This window comes from Ammospiza nelsoni, chromosome 2 (assembly GCF_027579445.1).
Source record: "Ammospiza nelsoni isolate bAmmNel1 chromosome 2, bAmmNel1.pri, whole genome shotgun sequence".
Classification (NCBI taxonomy): Eukaryota; Metazoa; Chordata; class Aves; order Passeriformes; family Passerellidae; genus Ammospiza; species Ammospiza nelsoni.
Window position 1 is genome coordinate 81,156,881 of NC_080634.1, and position 18,667 is coordinate 81,175,547.

Sequence of the window (18,667 nt, forward strand, 5' to 3'; positions counted from 1 at the left end):
AGACAGGATGTTTTTGGTACCTTAAAATCAGAGGCTTGCTATGCCTGGCTAGGATTGCTACCCAGTAGCCAGGGGGAAAGTTGATGATTTTGCTTGTCTGGTACACTGAAAAAATGCCTCATCCAAGAAATTAGAGAAAGAAAATAATGACTGAACATACAAAATAGCCAACAAAATGACAGCTAGATGATGACAATAATTTGTAATCTTGAGAATGAATTTTGTTCACTAAGTCTGCAGGAATCTCACACTCTGTTTGTAAAACAAGGTCTTTAAAAATGGACAGAAATGATAAAATTGCCACAATACTTGCTTTTGTTAGAGATGCAGCAATCACTTTCAAACATTAACCAGGGCTCTGCAATGTGACGGATCTGTGTCTGAAAAGGACCCAAATACATGAGCTCCTTTCAAAAATGATTTTCATTGCAGAGTTCTGGAAAAAAATTATGAGAATAAGAGAAGTTGAATCTCTCTTTAAATAATACAGAGAAGCAATCAGTTGTATTTTTTGTTCTGCTGTTATTAACTGCATTCTGTATGCTTTCCACTTTTTAAAATCCTCTGGAGATGCTCTTTTTTCTTATGTTGTGTTTCTATTTCTGAAGTGAAACTCTGGACCCACAGAAATCTACAGAAGTCTTGTCTTGCCTGTTGGCAAGCAGTCATATCTGGCTGACTTCAGCAGCCCAAACAAAAAGCCATACATTTTATAATCCAAGCTATTTGTTTTCTCTGATCTCCCTTCCTCTTTCCTCTGCTGTCTTACTGGGGAAATGTTTCTCCTTCTTCCTTCTTCACTGATGGCAGTAGGGGCAAGAAGGTGCCCAAGGAGCACAATAACTCTGGCAACAGGTGTAATTAGCTCTATTATTGACACTATTCTCAACTGTGTAGTGAGGGTTTATGTATTATTTGGAGTATGATGGAGCTGAATGACCATGTTTGCAGGAAGAGAAAAACAGCTTGATCAATCCACACATTCTCTGTCTTTTTCATATTGAAATGACTTCTTAAGATTTGTCAATAAATAGTAGAAACCTGTTGAGGGATTCAGTCATTCATTAGGTTGGAGTGGCATAATTTTATTCATATGAGGCGTCCTTGCACAAGTAACAAGAGTGAGTTGAGAAAAATAGGTTTTACCTTTAATTTATACTTGCAGTAGTTGGGTGCTTTTTGCATATGTGTGGAGTAAGGAAAGCCAAGCTTCAAAGAAAATGGACAACTATATTTATTGCAAAAAGACCTGTTAATAAACAGGCTGGGAGAAGGACAAACAAGTTAAATGTTATGGGCAAAAATCAGTGGAGCCTGTGTAAACTCATCAATTAAACCTTGCAGAGTCTGGTGGGATAGTCTGCATGGGAGCTGTGACCTCTGCTGTTACTGACTGAGACCAGCCTTTTCTAATTAACATGACTCTCCAGGGACCACTGAATTGATGATGAGTTTTGTGCAGGTACCTGATCACCATTGCAAATAGAAGCTCAGAAATTCAGATTGCAGGTGCTTCGCTCTGTGCTGCTGAGATGAATTTTCTCTGTGCATGCAGAATGTGGAGTCCTACAAAACTGTTGCCCAGGCACTGCTCTGAAAATTCAGCCCACAGAACTCAGCTTCTTTTTCATTCTTGTCATTCAGCCTTACTGAGACTGTGACCTTCCCTTTATATGATTTTATTTAAGCGATAAATTGCCTACTCCATGGGAGTGTATTTTCTCATACTCTCATGATTTTCAATAGTATTTAAATACACCAGAGGCTTTTGCTTTGTCTACTTCTGGTCAGCGGTTGCTGCATATGGACGCTTTTGCCTCAACAGAGAAGAGGAATGCCTTATTAAAACTGATAGTTTCTACTACATGACCTTTTCAAAAAGCCTGTTACATTTTACTTAAGGTTCTCAAGAAGTTGAAAAGCTATATTAACATTACATTTCTGTTCCATTAAATTTCCTCATTCCTATTTTGACTTATTTAGAAACAGGACTTCAATCTAGCTTTGAAGAAGAGACAAGTTCTTATTGGAATGCAAACAGGACCTTAGAAACAACGTTGTATCCTTACATGATGGAGATACAGGCAATGAACAGTGCCCAAATAATCTGGGCTGCCTTTCCATTAGTAAAATTAGAAGTGTCAGAATTTTGGCCTATGCCAAACCGCACAGAGGGGATCAATTTCAACTCCATGGGTTGGCTTCAGGTTTCACATACTCCCAAGCAAACTGGTAAATACTCTCGTTCCTCTCCCTTATATGTTGGAAGCAAATTTCAAATACTTCTTGGAATATAGCCACAGATCAGGCAAGAAATCTGCTCAGAAAAGGAAAAGGGTGTTGCAAGTAAAAGGTGTAAAGCTGGAAATAGTTTTGTCTTTGTCTTTGCTACAGTAAGGTGAAGTCAGAGATACAAGTGAGGAGATGCCCCAGATGAAATCCAACTGGGAGGGAGCTGGCAAAGGGCTACAGAGAAGATCTGGGGTTTCAGCTGTGACAGAAGCCACAGGGGAAAAAGAAAAATAATAGAAAAAGAAAGATGATGTCAAAAAGCTTGGACATGGAAGGGTTTGGTTGTCAAGTTGAGATTCTGTGAGGAGTCCCACTGAATATTAACCCTTGGTGAGGCATGGAGGTCCTCAGCAGCCAACTCACACTTTTCAATGCAAATTTGCCAACATAATTTAAAATGCCTGGTGTTTGCTTACACAATGGCATTACCCCCATTTTCTGAGGAAAGGATCATGTGGGATGAAGGTAAAGAACAGTGAAACAAGGGTTAACATCCCTGAGAACTTCAATTTAATGTTTCTTTCTCAGAAGCCTGTTTCTGGTGTCATGCTGGGATGCTAACAGATGAAGCATGTCTGGACCCATGTCCCTTAATATTTCAACCTTTTATCTTCTGGTCCAGTGAAGAAGTGGTGCAGAACTGAAATGCCACCCATACTGTGACAATTCAATTGTTGTTTTATATTTTAAAAATGTCCTGTTGTTCACAGAAATATGACACCAACAAAAACCCAATAGGAACTAGATGGAATTATTTACTTGCCTAAAACACCAGCTTCTTTATCTGCAGGAAATCCATGTCTCTTTTGTAAATATCTGCTAGTGATGGGGGGCCAGCTGGATTAAAATAATTGAGGAGTTAAAGTATCAACCCAGGAAAAATGCTCATTAAAAATAGTACAATGCCAAAAGGAAGCCATCCAAAAATGTTGCCATTGTTCCTTAACTTTTTGTTGTATCTTAGAACACAAAATGGGGTTTAACATTATATGACACATCAATCCCAACAGCTTGTGTACTTTTATTTGTAAAGTTTTTAAATTACACATTTTTTCTTTTTTTATGATTTTGGACTTTTACACTCCCATCTTCCCAATTCAAATATGTTTGCTGCAAGTGGAAATAATGACAGCAAAACACTTCAGAACTGCTTCCAATTTTATTGACCTTGAATTATAAATCCTTTTCTAGCAGGATAAGCCAGCTACTGCTGCACCTCAGCTAGGGCTGGTTGACCAAGAGCTTCTAAACATGAAGGTGAGCAATAGTGGGTGACAAGTTATCAGTCTGTGTATGTACAAGGCTGAACCCACATTTGAATATAATTCAAGGAATATGTGGTTTGATGTCCTGAGGAATTGTGCATGTCACATGTGTTCATTTGATACTGTGAACAAGTAGTAATGGGACCCTACAAAGCCTCTGAAACAAAACAAGGAAGAGGTGTTTGAAACAAACTCTCCATTTACAGCAATAATTCTGTATCCTTTCCTATGCCGTATAACGCACAGTTTTATATCAGCTGTGTAAGAAAGGAAAATTGCTTTTATATAAATAACTGATTTTGAAATTGAAGAGCAAGTAAGAACACTGTATGTTTACAAAATAAATTTGCAATGTAAGTGTTCTCAATAAAAGGGGACTGTTATTTTTTCAATCATCTTTTATTTCTGGAGTTGCTAGAATATTTACTACTACATGGCAGTCAGAGAAAGCCAAGTGATTATTGACATATGCTCTAATTAATAATTTTCCTCTTCCAGAACTATGTTAGAATCATCATTACTCCTATTTTATTAACAGAAGATGAAAAAATAGGCATAATTCAAGACTGTTGCTTAGTACAACATGGATGGGTGTGTAGAAAACCAGACAAAGTCAAGCAGACAAGCAGAAGTAAAATGATTAATGATTTCTTCAAAAAGCACCATTGATTTAATAATTTGGGGTTGAATGTGGTGCATTTTGGAAAGCCAAATTAACTGCTGGTTAGGAGGAGATAACTGTGTGGAATGCCCTTGCTGAGTGCATAAAGACAGTGGTGTCTAAAGGTTAAAAATGGATGCAGAAGAAAATGCTTGGAAACAATTCAGGGCTGAACATGCATGAGGTCAAGTGTGAAAACTGCTTCCTGCTTATTCTGTTTTTTATCTCCAAGCAGAGAAGAAATCAATAAACCTGTACAGTGCACACTTCTGAATAAGAACTAGCCACCCCATCCTGAGTAGTCCATTCACGTGAGCTCCATGCATTGACAAGAATAAAAAGGAAAAAAAGGACCTTTTTTCTCCATTGACACAAATTAGGAACAGTATTTTACTTCTTCCCTTTGGTGCTGCTTTAGACACAGGTTAGCTCATGGCCACTGCACACCTGAGAGGGACACAAAAGGTAATCTTCAGCTATTTGGATATAAAATGAAAATACATCAAACAAACTGCTTTGACTTAAGCAGACTCTGCAGGTGAAGATGAAACATCCCAGAATGGGTAGAATACTTCCCCTAATTCATGGAGCAGCATTCTATCATCCTCTTATCTTTCTTGCCTTCTTTTTAAACATAGGTGATTGCCCACAGGAGCAAAGGCAGGAACCACAGACCCCATTCCATGAGTTCCATCAGTTCCTTTCAGTCAGTGCAGATGATTTTCTTTTCTCCATCAGCAAACATTGATTTTCCTAGTTTTGTTTCTTTGGACCTATACTCTGCAAAGCTCCACCTGCTCCCATTGTGCTGCTGCAGATCATCACTAACATCAAGAAAAGCTCTGACAATAATAAAGGCTACTTACCTGCTGGTTTTGAGACAGCAGAGAAAGCACAAAAGCACAAAAGGATGCAGAATAAAGATGCTCTGGTGGTTAATCCCTTCTCAAAATCTTCCTCTATTGTGGTGCCAGCAGCAAAACTTGACAGTGGTCAGGCTGTGGCTGAGCAGAGACCTCTGCCCGATGCTGTGGCTGGAAGTGTCATTTCAACTTGTGGTCTCTTCTACTTGTCTGTCCAATTTACCCATGACTTGTAAAATATTTTAGGTAAGCACCATCTTTTCAACTGCTATGCCACAGGGAAGTGCCACAGTGTGCTGTTTAAACCCAGTCTAGATAAAAGAGGCCTATTTAGTTATTATTGACACGTAAGGTAATAAGAAACCACTGAAATATCTATTCAAGTCAAATGCAACAGGCAAAACACAGCACTAGATGTTGAAAAAACCTTAATGAATGCTCAGCAATTTCTGAAGATCCTTCTGTAACAAACCCCAGGATGTTTTAATCCCATGCTATCCTGCAGTCCCCTTGGCAGCCGGTGTCCTGCAGTGCCATGTGTGGGTGTCTCAGCCTCATGGGGAGCCCTGCTGCTCCCCAGCCTGCTGAACCCCAGCCCTGAGCCCTGGCATTTCCAGAGAGCCATCTCTGCTGTCTAACTTAACCCAGGGTCCTTATTTAAAACATGGCTGTCACACCTGTGTCTCATGTAACTTGTGTGTTATTTTGCCGTGTGCTTTGTGGCCCCCACTGAGCAATCCAGAGGCGCTGATGCGCTTGTGTTGGAGCTTGGGCTTGGCAACACAGTGGGGGAAAATCCTGGTTTGGTCTCTTGTTTTGCAGGGAGAGCAGAAACTGATTGAACTTTTTTATTTTTAATTGAAGTATTTCAGGATTTAGCTACCACTGCTACAACAAAAGGCTTTTGAAGAACCATCCATTTTCTGAGGCTTAGAAATATATGTTTAATTTCCATCCTAAATTTATTCATGGCCACTTTTTACCCACCAGTGCTTGCACAAGCAATGTTCATTAGTCTGAATAACAGCTATTTCACAGGCTGCAGCACTGGAGGCCTGGTAGGAAGCTCCAACAGCCAGGCAGACTTGTGGGCATCCTAAATCCATTTTTCAAGGAATTCATCAAGGCTGGAGGAACAGCTTGGTGTGATAGCTGCATGGAAGCCAGACTCTCAGCTGGGGGGGAATGCTAGCAACAGTAGGAAAGATTTCTGGATGAAAACCAATAAATGCATTGTTACACAGGATTTTACATGCAGTGGGACACAGCTTCACTTGAGAGTAGAAGCCAAATTTTCCTTGCCCATTATCTGTCTCCCACACCTGATGCAAGATGACTTCCAAGGGAAAAGAGAAACTCTTCGGAAGAAAAATCTTCATCTGGATATTTAGCTACACTAACATAGATTTTATCAAACAAAAGGAAAAACAGATTATTTCTTCAGTTTGCATGCAAGAGTGGTGAACTCATCATGGAACACTTTGCCAGTGTCCATGTGGCCTCCCAGGGGAGCCTCTTTGATAGCTCATGTGATAAGTGAAGAAGTAATTTGTGGGTTTGTATCTGTGAAATGATTTTGCTAATTTATAGTCCTATTGGGAGGCAGCAGCCTCTCTCTCAGAACACAACCTGCTTCTCATTTCTGGGTCCTCTTCTTCCAACCAGGATCACCTGAGAAATTTTCAGCTTCAAGAATCTGTAGATGATCAACAAAACTCCCATGGAGGGAGGGCACCAGTTCTCTTTTCTCAGGATTTTCATCAGTTCTCAAATGAGGAAAAAAAAATCTTTTTCATGCACAGCTAAATCAAATAATCAGAGACTTCCCTGGCACAAACAGTGTTGATGCTGTGCTCTGTTTTATTGCGCATATGCTAGGGATCTTACCTTGCCTAAGTATCTCCAAAATTTAGTGTAAGTTGTCCAAGTTAAGTCACAATTTCTTTTTGCCACTCCTAGAGAAGTCCTGGAACTGCTACTGCTGCTCCCAAGCTGCCATGATCCTGGAGGTGCCTTTGCAGACATGCTTTATCCATACCGAATTCATTTCCAGTTTTTAAGTGTCCCGGATTCCTGTGTATAGCATCCAGTTTTGACTGTTGGCCTAACAAGAAATATTTTCTTACCTAAGGCTTGTGAACCAGCTTGCTCTGCCTGAGAAGGAGAAAATACTTTCCATAATTTTTATGTCATCACCTTTACAAACCACATCAAGAAATGAATGTGAATATTTATATATTTTTTTACTATATTTATATAAAGTGCAAACATTCACTGTTAGCTTTGGTTTTAAAATATTGCCTTCTCAGAGTTTACTGATGACTTTCAGATAGCTGGGAGCATGTTATGGCTCTGGTAGACATCATGGGAAATGTATGAGTGCAACAAATCTCCAGTTCTTCAGGGGTCTTTGAATAAACTTCCATGCCAACATAATGAAAACAAGCAGCAAGCTGCTGTTGGTAGTGAGGGACCTCATAGGGCTGCCCTGGGATAGGAGGTTCTGGAACTTAACCTTTATACTCTAAGTTCTGCTTTTAAAATGTAGATGCAAATAATTGTGTGTGGATGTGAACTGAGATCAAAAAGAATGAACTATGGAAAGAAATTTATGTGTGTGGGTCATTTCTCAGCTTGAGCAGGGCAAGTCAGCTGGATGAGAAGTAGTTTTGCTTAAAAACATATGGCAGAATTAGGAAATATTCCTGCTGAAGTCACTTTTAAGATTTCAGGTTAGTTCAGCAGATGATGTAGTGCCAGGACTGTGTCTTTGAGGAATAGACCACTTGAGTTGCAAGTCTGGCTAGTAATAGGACAGAACTTATGCAGACATACAAGGCAGTTTGTCTCTGGAGTTCAGAAGTTGATTGAACTGTCCTGTTTCAGGTAGCCACATATCAGAGACAAACCTCTTTCAAGATGATTCATGTTGCTTATGCATATTTTGCATGTCAGATGGGGCCCATGCTGGACTCACACAGTGATGATATACTTCCATACAGGATCCTGTGGTGATGGGGATTGGAACTAGATGATCTCTAGGGTCCCCTTCCAATCCAGACCATTCTGTGATTCTAGGAGGATCTGCCCTTGATCAGTTGCTTAAAGAAGAAGGCCACATGGTATTTGGCTGCTGTTGAGAGAGTGTCCAAACTGAGCTTTGAGCATGGGGCTCTGCCAAAGATCCCAGATATTTCTGTGTGTGGGAGGACACAGAAGGAGCCCCAGTGGCAGAGGTTTGTGGAGCAGGAAGCACCTGGGTAAGTCTGCCACTCAGCAGTGGCACTGTCTGGTAAGATGAGAAGCCCACCCAGCTGAGTTGTGTCACATTTACCCCCATAAACTGCAAACTGCACAGGGACAATCCTCAGCCACTACACAGCCACAGATACACTCAGATTTCTGTAAGTGAAAACTTTTCCATGCATTTCATAGGCACTTTCTACAGCCCAGGGATGAGATGTCTTCCAGTGCTTCAAAAGAAGATGATTTTGGTAAAAGACATTTTTAGTTGACAGTAGGCGCAGTGAGCCTTCCTTTGGAGCAGACAGGAGCAAGGCAGTAATTCATTACTGTGAGCATTACGTAGCATTTTGGTAGGACAGGAGCACTTCTGCTCGGGGGTTTGGGGAAGCTCTCCTCAGCAGGCAGTGCCACAGAGCCCGTTTGCTGGAGAGGCACCAGGCTCTGGGCTGCAGGGAAGGAGCTGAGGAAGCTTTAGAGCCTGGCACAGGTGAGCAGGGCGTGGCTGTCACTGGGGACCTTGGCCATGGCACGTCAGATCTGCAGCACTGCCTTGTGCCAGAGGCTTTGCAGGTGTTTCCTCCAGTGCCCAGACACATGAAAGCTGTGTCCCACAGGCCAGACACCTCTGCAACAGCATTTTAAAAAACCTTCTATTCCTGCTGGTGTAGAGGCTCTCCACATCCACAGTGGTGTGGCCCCAGGCTTTTTTCCACAGGAATTTAAAGATACTGGGCCTTAGAGTCCTTAGGGGAAAGATTCCCTCTTTCTATGCATTTTAGAGCATCAAGGAGACCTGAGCTTAGCAGAAACTGTCAGATAAAAAGCATTGCTTTTGTGTGTCTCTCAGATATGTATAGAGGAAAGTACTATTCTTGGCAAGGAGAGCTTTCTTTGAAAAAAATAGATGCTAAAATAATTATTATTTGGAGCCTGAAGGGCTTGACTTTGCAAACTCAGAGTAATTTTAAAGCAAATCTACTCTAAAGTTTGTTTTAACTGAGTTCTTTCATCACTTATCTCAGCAAAAGAACAGTGGCCAGGGCTTTCCTGTCTGGTGGCTCATATTGCATTTATGTTTACATGTCATGCAGTGCCCCTCATCAGTAGGAAACAGTAAAATAAAAAAAAAGAAATGGAAATCTGCTTCTATGCTGCCTTGTTTCGTCTGTTGTTACTAACAGAGATTCACAGAAGAACAGTAGCAATTAAAAACTGCTGGAGCCACATTGTGTCAATTTTTATTATTTGTGACACTAGGAATGAAATGCTAATAACAGGTCAACGTAGCAAAGGTTTACTACTCCTGCCAGAGAAGCCACAGCCATATTTTCACTGAGATCACACAGTTTGCTGCTTCAGGGAGGTGTCATGCCCAAGAGGATGCAATCAATGGCAGGTTGCCTCAGGTGAGCACACTAAAGTCATAGGGCATGTCAGGTATGAAGGTATTTGGGAAAGATAAGCAAGGATCCATTTGTGTGGGTGGTAGCTTGGCCAGAGGTGTTTTATGGAGTGGACAAGAAACGTTTGAGACCCTTATAGCACAAATAAATGCAAGGAGAAACTTGTTACTGCACCTCTGTTTGGCAAATGATGAACCATTGGTATCCCAAATCACTCAAGCACCTTCATGGCAGCTGGCTTACAAACCTGCAAAGCAAGGTGAAGAAAGGGACAAAAAAACACACTTCCAGTCCCTGAGTAGACCTTGTCGAATGTCCCTGGGCGCTGTGCAGTCTTTTTAGGCCTTTTGTTTCACTCGTAGATCAGACAGATTTCTGCTAGCTAGACCTATTCTTTATTCTGTCTCATCTCAGTAAAAAGGGAAAAAGCTTTTCTACAATGTGCCACACGACACGAGGACTATTGTTGTACCCTGGTAGTACAACAAACTGTACCAGAAAAGGCTTGTCTTCTACTTTATGTGGCATTTCAATATATATTAATTATAATTCTATGAAATACTACTATAATATCATGGAAGTTGAAAGCAAATATTGCCAGTAGGATGGTTCTTATCAAAACTGTTGCATCTCCTGTGTATTGCTTACTACTTCAGAAGACCAAAAAAGGCACAAATACTACTGAAGCATTTTTTCCCACTCAAGTATTTAAAGTTTTTCTTGTCATTGCTGCTACAGACGTAACAATAAAACCAGAAGATTAGCTTCACTGAGCCAATCTAAAGATCCAATACCCTGTCTTTGGCAGAGAGCAATGACAGATGCTTGGAGAAGGAATGTAAGAAATAGCACATTTATAGTGATCTTTCCCCTGGTATGCACTAGCTGTTCCCAGCAACAACCATTTAAGAGTTTGCTGTGCCAGCCGTGGCATCCAGACCATCACGTTTAATGAGGAACTCCTCTCACTGGGCTGTCACCAGGTTGTTGTAATTAGGTCCTGAGTAATTCGGCACCAGCTGGAGCTGGGCAGAGTCCAGATGCCTCCTGAAAAGGGCTCCAAGGTGCAGTCCCTGGGGCAGAGCTCCTGCAGAAGGTGGAGCTGCCACTCATCCACTCCTGGGGCAGTGGGGCCTGTGTGCGCTGGGACCCAGCCTGCAACACACCCTGGGCACAGGAGCTCTGCTACACAATGCTGCTCCTTGGGGTGAGATAGCAGCTCAAGAAAAAAAGAAATAAAGGAAGAAATGTGAAACACAAGCCTTTCCAAGAGCCTTCCTGGAAACTTATACTGCTGGTAAGGTGCAATTTTGTATGTTTTGGGAAAAGAGGTAAAACTTGTGTAGGCTTTCCTGTGAATTACTGATACAGCTTTCCAGGAACAGAACAGCCCTCTTTGTGAAGGTGTTAAGTGACTGAATGAAGGTGATGGCCTTAAACTGAAAGAGAGTAGGTTTAAATTAGATATCTGGAAGGAATTCAGTGATGTGGCACTGGAGCAGGTTACCCAGAGCAGTTGTGGATGCCCCATCCCTGGATGGTTCATTGTTGGATGGCCTTTGAGCAACCTGGCCTAATGAAAGGTGTTCCTGCCCATGTCCCTTCCAAACCAAACCACTCCATGATTCTATAAGTCTATGGTTCTTGTTTCACCCTGCTGTGAAAAACAAGGGAGGAAACATGTATGACACATGTTTGAGACAGCAGAAAGCACCTTCAATTAGAGAATTGCTGCTTTTACTTTCTACATCTTTCACCCATTGCTCTGTAACAGAAAAGCTTCAAGAGAGACCAACCTCATCTTTTCCACTATCTCAAAGTATCCCAGACTCATTTTCAGTGGTTCTTGTGTATCACTCCTTCTCACCTGACTAATCTTGACTAATTCTCCATGCTGACAAGCTTGTGCAGCTTCAGCCAGATTCCTTTGTTTGAGGCACTTCTATTGAACAGATTCACACCTGAAATAAAGTGGGGTGTCACAGTTCTGGTTCTTGGTTCTAGTAATGCCCTTAGCTTTCAAGCAGCCTGAAATACCTGATACACCATCATCTACAAGAGGAAATGTTTTCCCTTTGTGCTCTAAGGAATTAATTCTCCCTCTGACAATTAATTTTGCAGTGCACTATGCACTCACTTGCAGGTGTTAGTGAAGATAATCTTTGTGCCAATTATAGGGCTGACTTGGCACAGAGATGATACAGTTTTGCAGGTTGCTTTTCTCCTGCCTGGAGAACATATGTTTCCCTCTTATTTCCACACCTCAGCTTTGGGGACAGCACAGTGATAAACAGTGGCACGGCTTGTCTTCCTGAGCGGTTCCCTATGATTTTAAACAGAAGTTACCAGAGACACATCTGAGGCAATGGTTGTGCCTGATTAGCAAGCCTTGCACTGCTGATGTGTGAACTCACCCCTACTACCACGTGTGACTCTGGTCCCAGTATGGTCCCATGTCCTCCGCAAATGACCCCAAAGCCCAGGGGCTACCACAATGACCCTTGAGTTGGGTTCCCCTTTCACAGCTGCACCCCTGCTACTGTGACATTGCTGGTGCCTCAAGGACCAGCCCCACGCCAGCTAAATACCAGTGAGTAATGACAGAGCAACAGCAGGCTCCCGCAAGGCCCTGCCTATTCACTTCAAAAGATGGAGAGAAAGCTAAAATCTGCAGGAAAGCTCTGTAAAGATCTCCTGAAAAATTATTTTATGCATCCTACCTTTGCTGCTGTCCATTGCACAGCTTTAGGATTTGCAGCCATTGCAGGGCTTTCTTAAGTAGACACACTCAGGAATAAAACCATCCAAACCCTCCTCATCTTCTTCTTTGTGGGCTGAGGAAAGTGATGCTCGGGAACAGGTTGTCCAGCAACACTGTGGACACGTCATCCCTGGATGTGTTAAAGACCAGGTGTGATGGGGCTTTGAGCAACCTCATCTAGTGGAAGGTGTCCCTGCCATGTCTGGTGGCATTGAACTAGATGATCTTCAATGTTCCTTTCAACCCAAACCATTCTGCGATTCTATGACCTTTCTCTCCTTCATCTTTCCTCTGTGCCTTTGCTTCCTCAGTCTTCTTACCACTGCACAACTCAAACTTTGCTGCAGCCTTCTTGCATTTATCAACAGAATGATCACAGAAATTTCCAGCAATTGCTCCACATGGGCTGACCCTCAGCTCTTCCTTCCCAACTAAATGTTGGAAATGGAAAGAAACAATAGAAGTATTTTACACTGATTTGGGCTCCAGAGTACATTTCCTGCTGGTAGGTATTCCACTACATGCAGGAAAGAAAAAGCTCTCTCTCTCTCTCTCTTCCCCAGCACGTAAAAGCTGAGCAATGCAGGCAGTGTTTAACTGTGATGCCAAATGTGAAAGACAATCACAAGAGCAAACCTGCCCTCACTGGAAGGTAGCAGTGCCTTGTGTGCTCACAGGTTGTGGGCTGCTTCCTGGGCACCACCTTGCAGGGCACTTGCAGCAATTTCCAGATGCAGATGTACACTGGAGTTTTCAAATTAAATTCATGCACGGTTCGACCTGACCAATCCCTTGTTGAGAGTTTATCTGGGAAATGTTTTGATATTGCAGGAAGTCTTGTGGTTCATGTTAGCTGAACCCTTGAGGAGGAAGCCCAGAATGTAATTAGAAGTGAAAATGTGAATGTGTAACTGAATGTGGGTGAACCACAACTGGACAAGTCACTGCACACAGCTGGGAGCTGCACATGTGGGCATCTGAAGAGGAAATGAAGCACATTAGTCCAAAGTCCATTGCATCTGTCCATTAGGAGGAACACCATGGGCTGACTGCAGGTGCAGGGAAACTTCATGCTGTTTTAGTGGACATTGTGCACCATTCTGTGCTTTTCTTCCCCCTCTCTTCCTCTTAATGTAAAAATTGTTACAGAAAAATTACCCCAAGCACTCGCTGTTTTCTTGATGAAGCACAGAAAGCAAGCTGTACTTTCAAATATTTCCCAAAATGATTAACTGTCCATCAACAAATATAATCTGTTATAGTATTTCTCATCTAACCATAGTTGTAAGTGAACATATGTGAATACTTGCAGCCAGGCAAAGAAAATCCAGAAACAAAAGCAGGCATCACTCTTCAAATTATTGAGCAGAATTTCTGTGTCCAGAAAGTGAAACATGTATTTATCTTGTGGCATAAGGCTTTTGGCATCCATTTCTTCAGCTTTAGTATCTGGATTTTGAAAATGGCCTCACTCCTGAATTTCCCTGAGAACTGATATGCAAATTTCAACTGCATTCCATCTGACATGCAAATATCATAGTCACTGGAGATACAGAAAATGGAATGCTGTTGCTAACTCAATCTTCTATTACAACTTCTGTGCAAATCATATACAAGTGGGAATTCAAATGTCATTGGTTTCCAAAAAAAGTCATGCCTCCACAAACAAAATCAAGCAGTTTTTTTAGAAGTACTATAAGGTTAATGGAAGGTCCCTTGCTGTATAATGACGGTAGAAATATCATGTCACTGCAGCATCTAAACATTCTACAAACCAAAATAATTAAACCAATATTAAACCACTACCACAATGAAGATCAAGCTACTTTACCTTGTGTGAATGTGTGCAGAGACCAGTGTAAAGTAACACCAGCCCTCTAGTGTTAAAAAAGAGTTTACATTTGTCATAGTTCTGTGATACCTTGGTAGAAGGCTCAACTATTAGAAGTTGTTGAAATGGTCCCTTTTTGGCAACTCTGACTGTCCGTCTCCAGGGGAATATAATGTTTGATTATAACTGGGGATGACTGATAGTATATTAAAATACTGTAGTTGAATTAGCTCAGAAAACAGGTCTTAAAGATTGTACAAAAACCTTCTCCTGATGAAAAGCATTGATTTAGTTGAAAATAGAAAGGGTTTGGCCAAAGCAATCGGAGCCTAAGTTGACTGTTGGTGTATAGACATGTGCTTTGTTCAGCTCAGTCACCTGGGATAAGGCAAGGAATGTGTCTCAGCAGCCATAGTGTGAAACTGGGGGTGGCCTGCATGTGCTGTGCCGTGGCAGGAAGGCTTGTGGAAATATTGGGGGTTAAAAAGCTGCTCACACCCCATCCAAGGACTGCATGAGGTGGAGGGAGTCATAGCCAACATAGACTCATCTGAAATGACTCCTCATGGGTGGTTCTTGGTGTAAATTGTCCCAAAATGCCCAACAATATCTTGTGGAAATCGGTTGGAGTGAGACATGGCAGAGCCAGGGCTGCCCTGGCACTGGGTTCCATGGATGCTCAGGCAGCAGGGAGGCAGTTGCTCCTGAGACAGCTTCCCGTTATCATCTCAGCTGCTACCAGAGACCATAAGAAGGGCCTCCTCTACTCAAAGGACTTAGCACCACATAATTAAAGATGCAAGTATTTAGAGGGCTGACGTGCAAACCTGTGGGAACACTCTTACCATTACAATAAAAGCAAGGTTATTTGGGTTTAAACACTGATCAATATAAAAAAATCTTTAAACTGAAATAAGCATTTCCACAGGTATTTAAATTGATTTAGAGAAATCAATTTGCAATAACAGGTTAAATTTAAGCTAGTGCAACTTCCTCACGTAGATAATCCCTTACAGATCCACACTGAATTGATGAATGCATATGAAGCTGAAATACATCTGTAGGCCAGCATCAGATAAATATCCTTTCTGTTGCTGATGTAATTAAGATGGAGGTTTTAATACCTGGATTTTTAAATCTGGGGCATTTGACAGAGCTCAGAAGAAGCAACTGGGGGGAAGAGTAAACTGGTCAAGTTCAGAGCATTGTACTTTCTGGTGGAAGAGCTGGAGCCGAACAACTGCATTTGACATCTTCTCAATCGCAGCAACCAAACTGGTTACAGGATCACACCCTCAGGATTGTCTGCAGCATAGGAGGGGATAAATTATAGACCTAGTATCACTGATGCGAAAGTGTTGGCAAGAAAGCTTAGGCAAGCCTTTCTGTGTCTGTTGGCTGGTCTTGGCTGTCCAAGCACCATGGGGACAGAGGTGACCCTGCCCTTGCAGAGCAGCCTGAGGGGACCTGCATCTTCTCATCCACTGATGACATTTTTAGAGCTTTAACTCCTCCCCACTGTGGGTACAGTGAAAAAGCAGAGTTTTGTCATGGAGGACAGAGGCCCAGCTGCATCTACCAGCTTTGATAAGGAACCGGTTGTCTCCTACAGCTGGGTGGCCAGGGCCAGCAGTGCCTACAAGCACTTTAAAACTCACCACCAAGTGTCTGGTCACACTGGAGGACTTGGAAGGCAGTTGAGAAGGAATTGGGATGAGTGATTTGACTTGGAAGGATCTTAAAACATGATCTAGTTCAAGCCCCTTATTATAGGCAGAGACACTTTCCACTAGACCAAGTTGCTGAAAGCCTGATCCAACCTGGCCTTGAAGATGCCCAGAGATGGAGAATCCACAACTTCTTGGGGCAACCTGTTCCAGTTCCTCAGCACCCTCAAAGTCAATAACTTCTTGCTAATATCCAATTTAAATCTACCCACTTTCAGTTTAAGGCCATTTAACCCTTGTCTTGTCACTACAGGCCTTGATAAAATGTCTCTCTGCCTTACTTACCATCCTCCTTTAGGTACTAGAAGATGCTATAAAGTCTCCCCTGAGCCTTCTCTTTCTCAGGCTGAACAGCCCCAGCTGTCTTCATAGGAGAAGTGCTCCAGCCCTCTGATCATCTTTGTGGCCTTCTCTGGATCTGCTCTAAGAGATCCATGTTTGTGTCAGGAATATCTAAGAGATCTTGTTTGCATCAGGAACCTCAGAGCTGGACACAGCACTCCAGGTGGGATCTCAACAGAGCAGAGTGGAGAGGGAGAATCCCCTCCCTCTGCCTGCTGGTCACACTGCATTTGGTGCAGCCCAAGATATGTTTTGCTGTCTGGGATGGAAGCTCACATTACTGGGTCATGACCAGTTTTTCAGCCAGATGAACCTTTTCCTGGGCGACTTAAAAAAAGAAATTGGGTGACTTTTTATGCATGATAAAAATGTATGGGGAACATTAGTTTTTCATAACAAAAGTATTAATAATTTTTAGTCAAATAGAGGAAATAGGTTTCAATGAGATTTAAAAACTAAAAGTAGATACAAAAATTGAAAATTCTTCATTTCAAAGCAGGTGCATTTGAAAAACAGAGACATTAAGAAAAACAGGAAAACTTTGTTTTCTTTGATTGGTCAGAACAACCAAGAAGCTTATTTTTACATAGAAGCAGAGATTTATTTATTTTTAAATAACTGCTAAAATAAAAAAGGGACCCCCCCCCCCCCCCCGCCCCCACCTAAAACCCAATGCGCAGGTAACTACTTTGTCTTTTCTTTTTTCCTTTTTTCTTTCCCTTTTTCCTTTTCTTTTTTTTTTTTTAATTTTTCTTTTTTCTTTCTTTTTTTTTCTCTTTTATTTCTCCCTCTTTTTAAATGTGCAGTGATCTGATTCCCCAGGCAGTATGTATTTAGAAAATCTGAGAGGAGAAATGACTTGATCTGTAGAACGTGTAGTTCTATAGAATAGGTGCTGAGAGCAAAAAGAAATACTTACTACTCTTATAAACTGGCATTGTATACATTACAGTGAAATCATAACTGTTGAATTCCTCATTTCTTGGGAGGACATGCTGAGAATGGAGAATATGCATAGACACTGTTCACCCTACATGAAATTGGACAGCAAAACATAAAACCAGAAAACGAGGCATAAGAGAGGATGTAGCACCCAGCTTCTCTGCCAACGAACTCACCAACCAACTCTCTTCCACCTTTGGGGGAAGATGTACTTACCAACAGCAATCCCACCGGAGTGACTTCCAACATGTGGAGGACCCAGTCAGAATCTGACTGCCCGTCTGTAAGACACACTGATATCTGCTGGTATAAATCAGTTGGTTTCCAACCTCAGCAAAATAAAGTAACTCCCACTGAGACACTGGAGGCTTGTGCCACTTTTGGTTGATGCCCGAATTCAGAAAGAAGAAAAGGCTGATGCCAACAGCTCCTCAGGTTGATGGATAATGTTTGGGGGTTTCTTCTCCCTTCTCTACAAGTACTAAAGTCATTTCTTGTGTTTCCAGTAGGACACCTATGTATGAAACACACTTTTGTAGGTGCTCAGGTAATTCACCCAAATTCCCAAGGGCAGATATGCAAGTCAGGTAAAAGTATGAAACCAGTAAGGGTACTGGAATAAGCATCTGAGACAGGAACCTGTGGAAGGGGGATAAAGTGCCACTGCCCATACACTTAGCTCACTGATGGGTTAATAACTTCATGCTTAGAGGGTCTTCATTGAGAACAATGAGCAACAGCTGCTAATGGGGTCTGACACCAGCGCCCTTGGGATGAAGAGGAAGGTTAATTGAATTCTAGTGAGGCTGCCTTTGTGTTTCAGAGCAATTGAACAAACCAGGGCAGCCAACTTCCCAGCACCAGCCTATGCATTGTGGCAAGCTCATCTATGGTGTGACTAAATTGCTTTCAATAGCAGGAATGAATTCAGCCTCTGAAAGCCAGATTCAGGGAGACTGAGATAATCCTATTGGAAATTTTGATTGACAACTCAGGCCAGTGTTTGTTTTCAGATGTGGAAGTATTGCAGAAGGAATGGGCACTTTGGATGGGAAGTTGCTTGCTGGTCCTCCAAATGCACTCTTACAACAGTGCAAACTCTTCTACTTCAGTTATTCATGGGACTCTAATCTGCATGGGCATGTTGTGAATAAAAGAAGAGAACAAAATAGATTATTCTCACAAATTTATTCACTTGCTCTTGGCATTTAATCTTCTTTGGCTTCTCAGAAGCTGTGATACTGGTCTCTGAATGCAGACAATTCTGAATGTAATGTTATTTTGAAGATGTTTAAGCCTGATTGCTCCACATTAGTTAAAACAAAGATGGTATT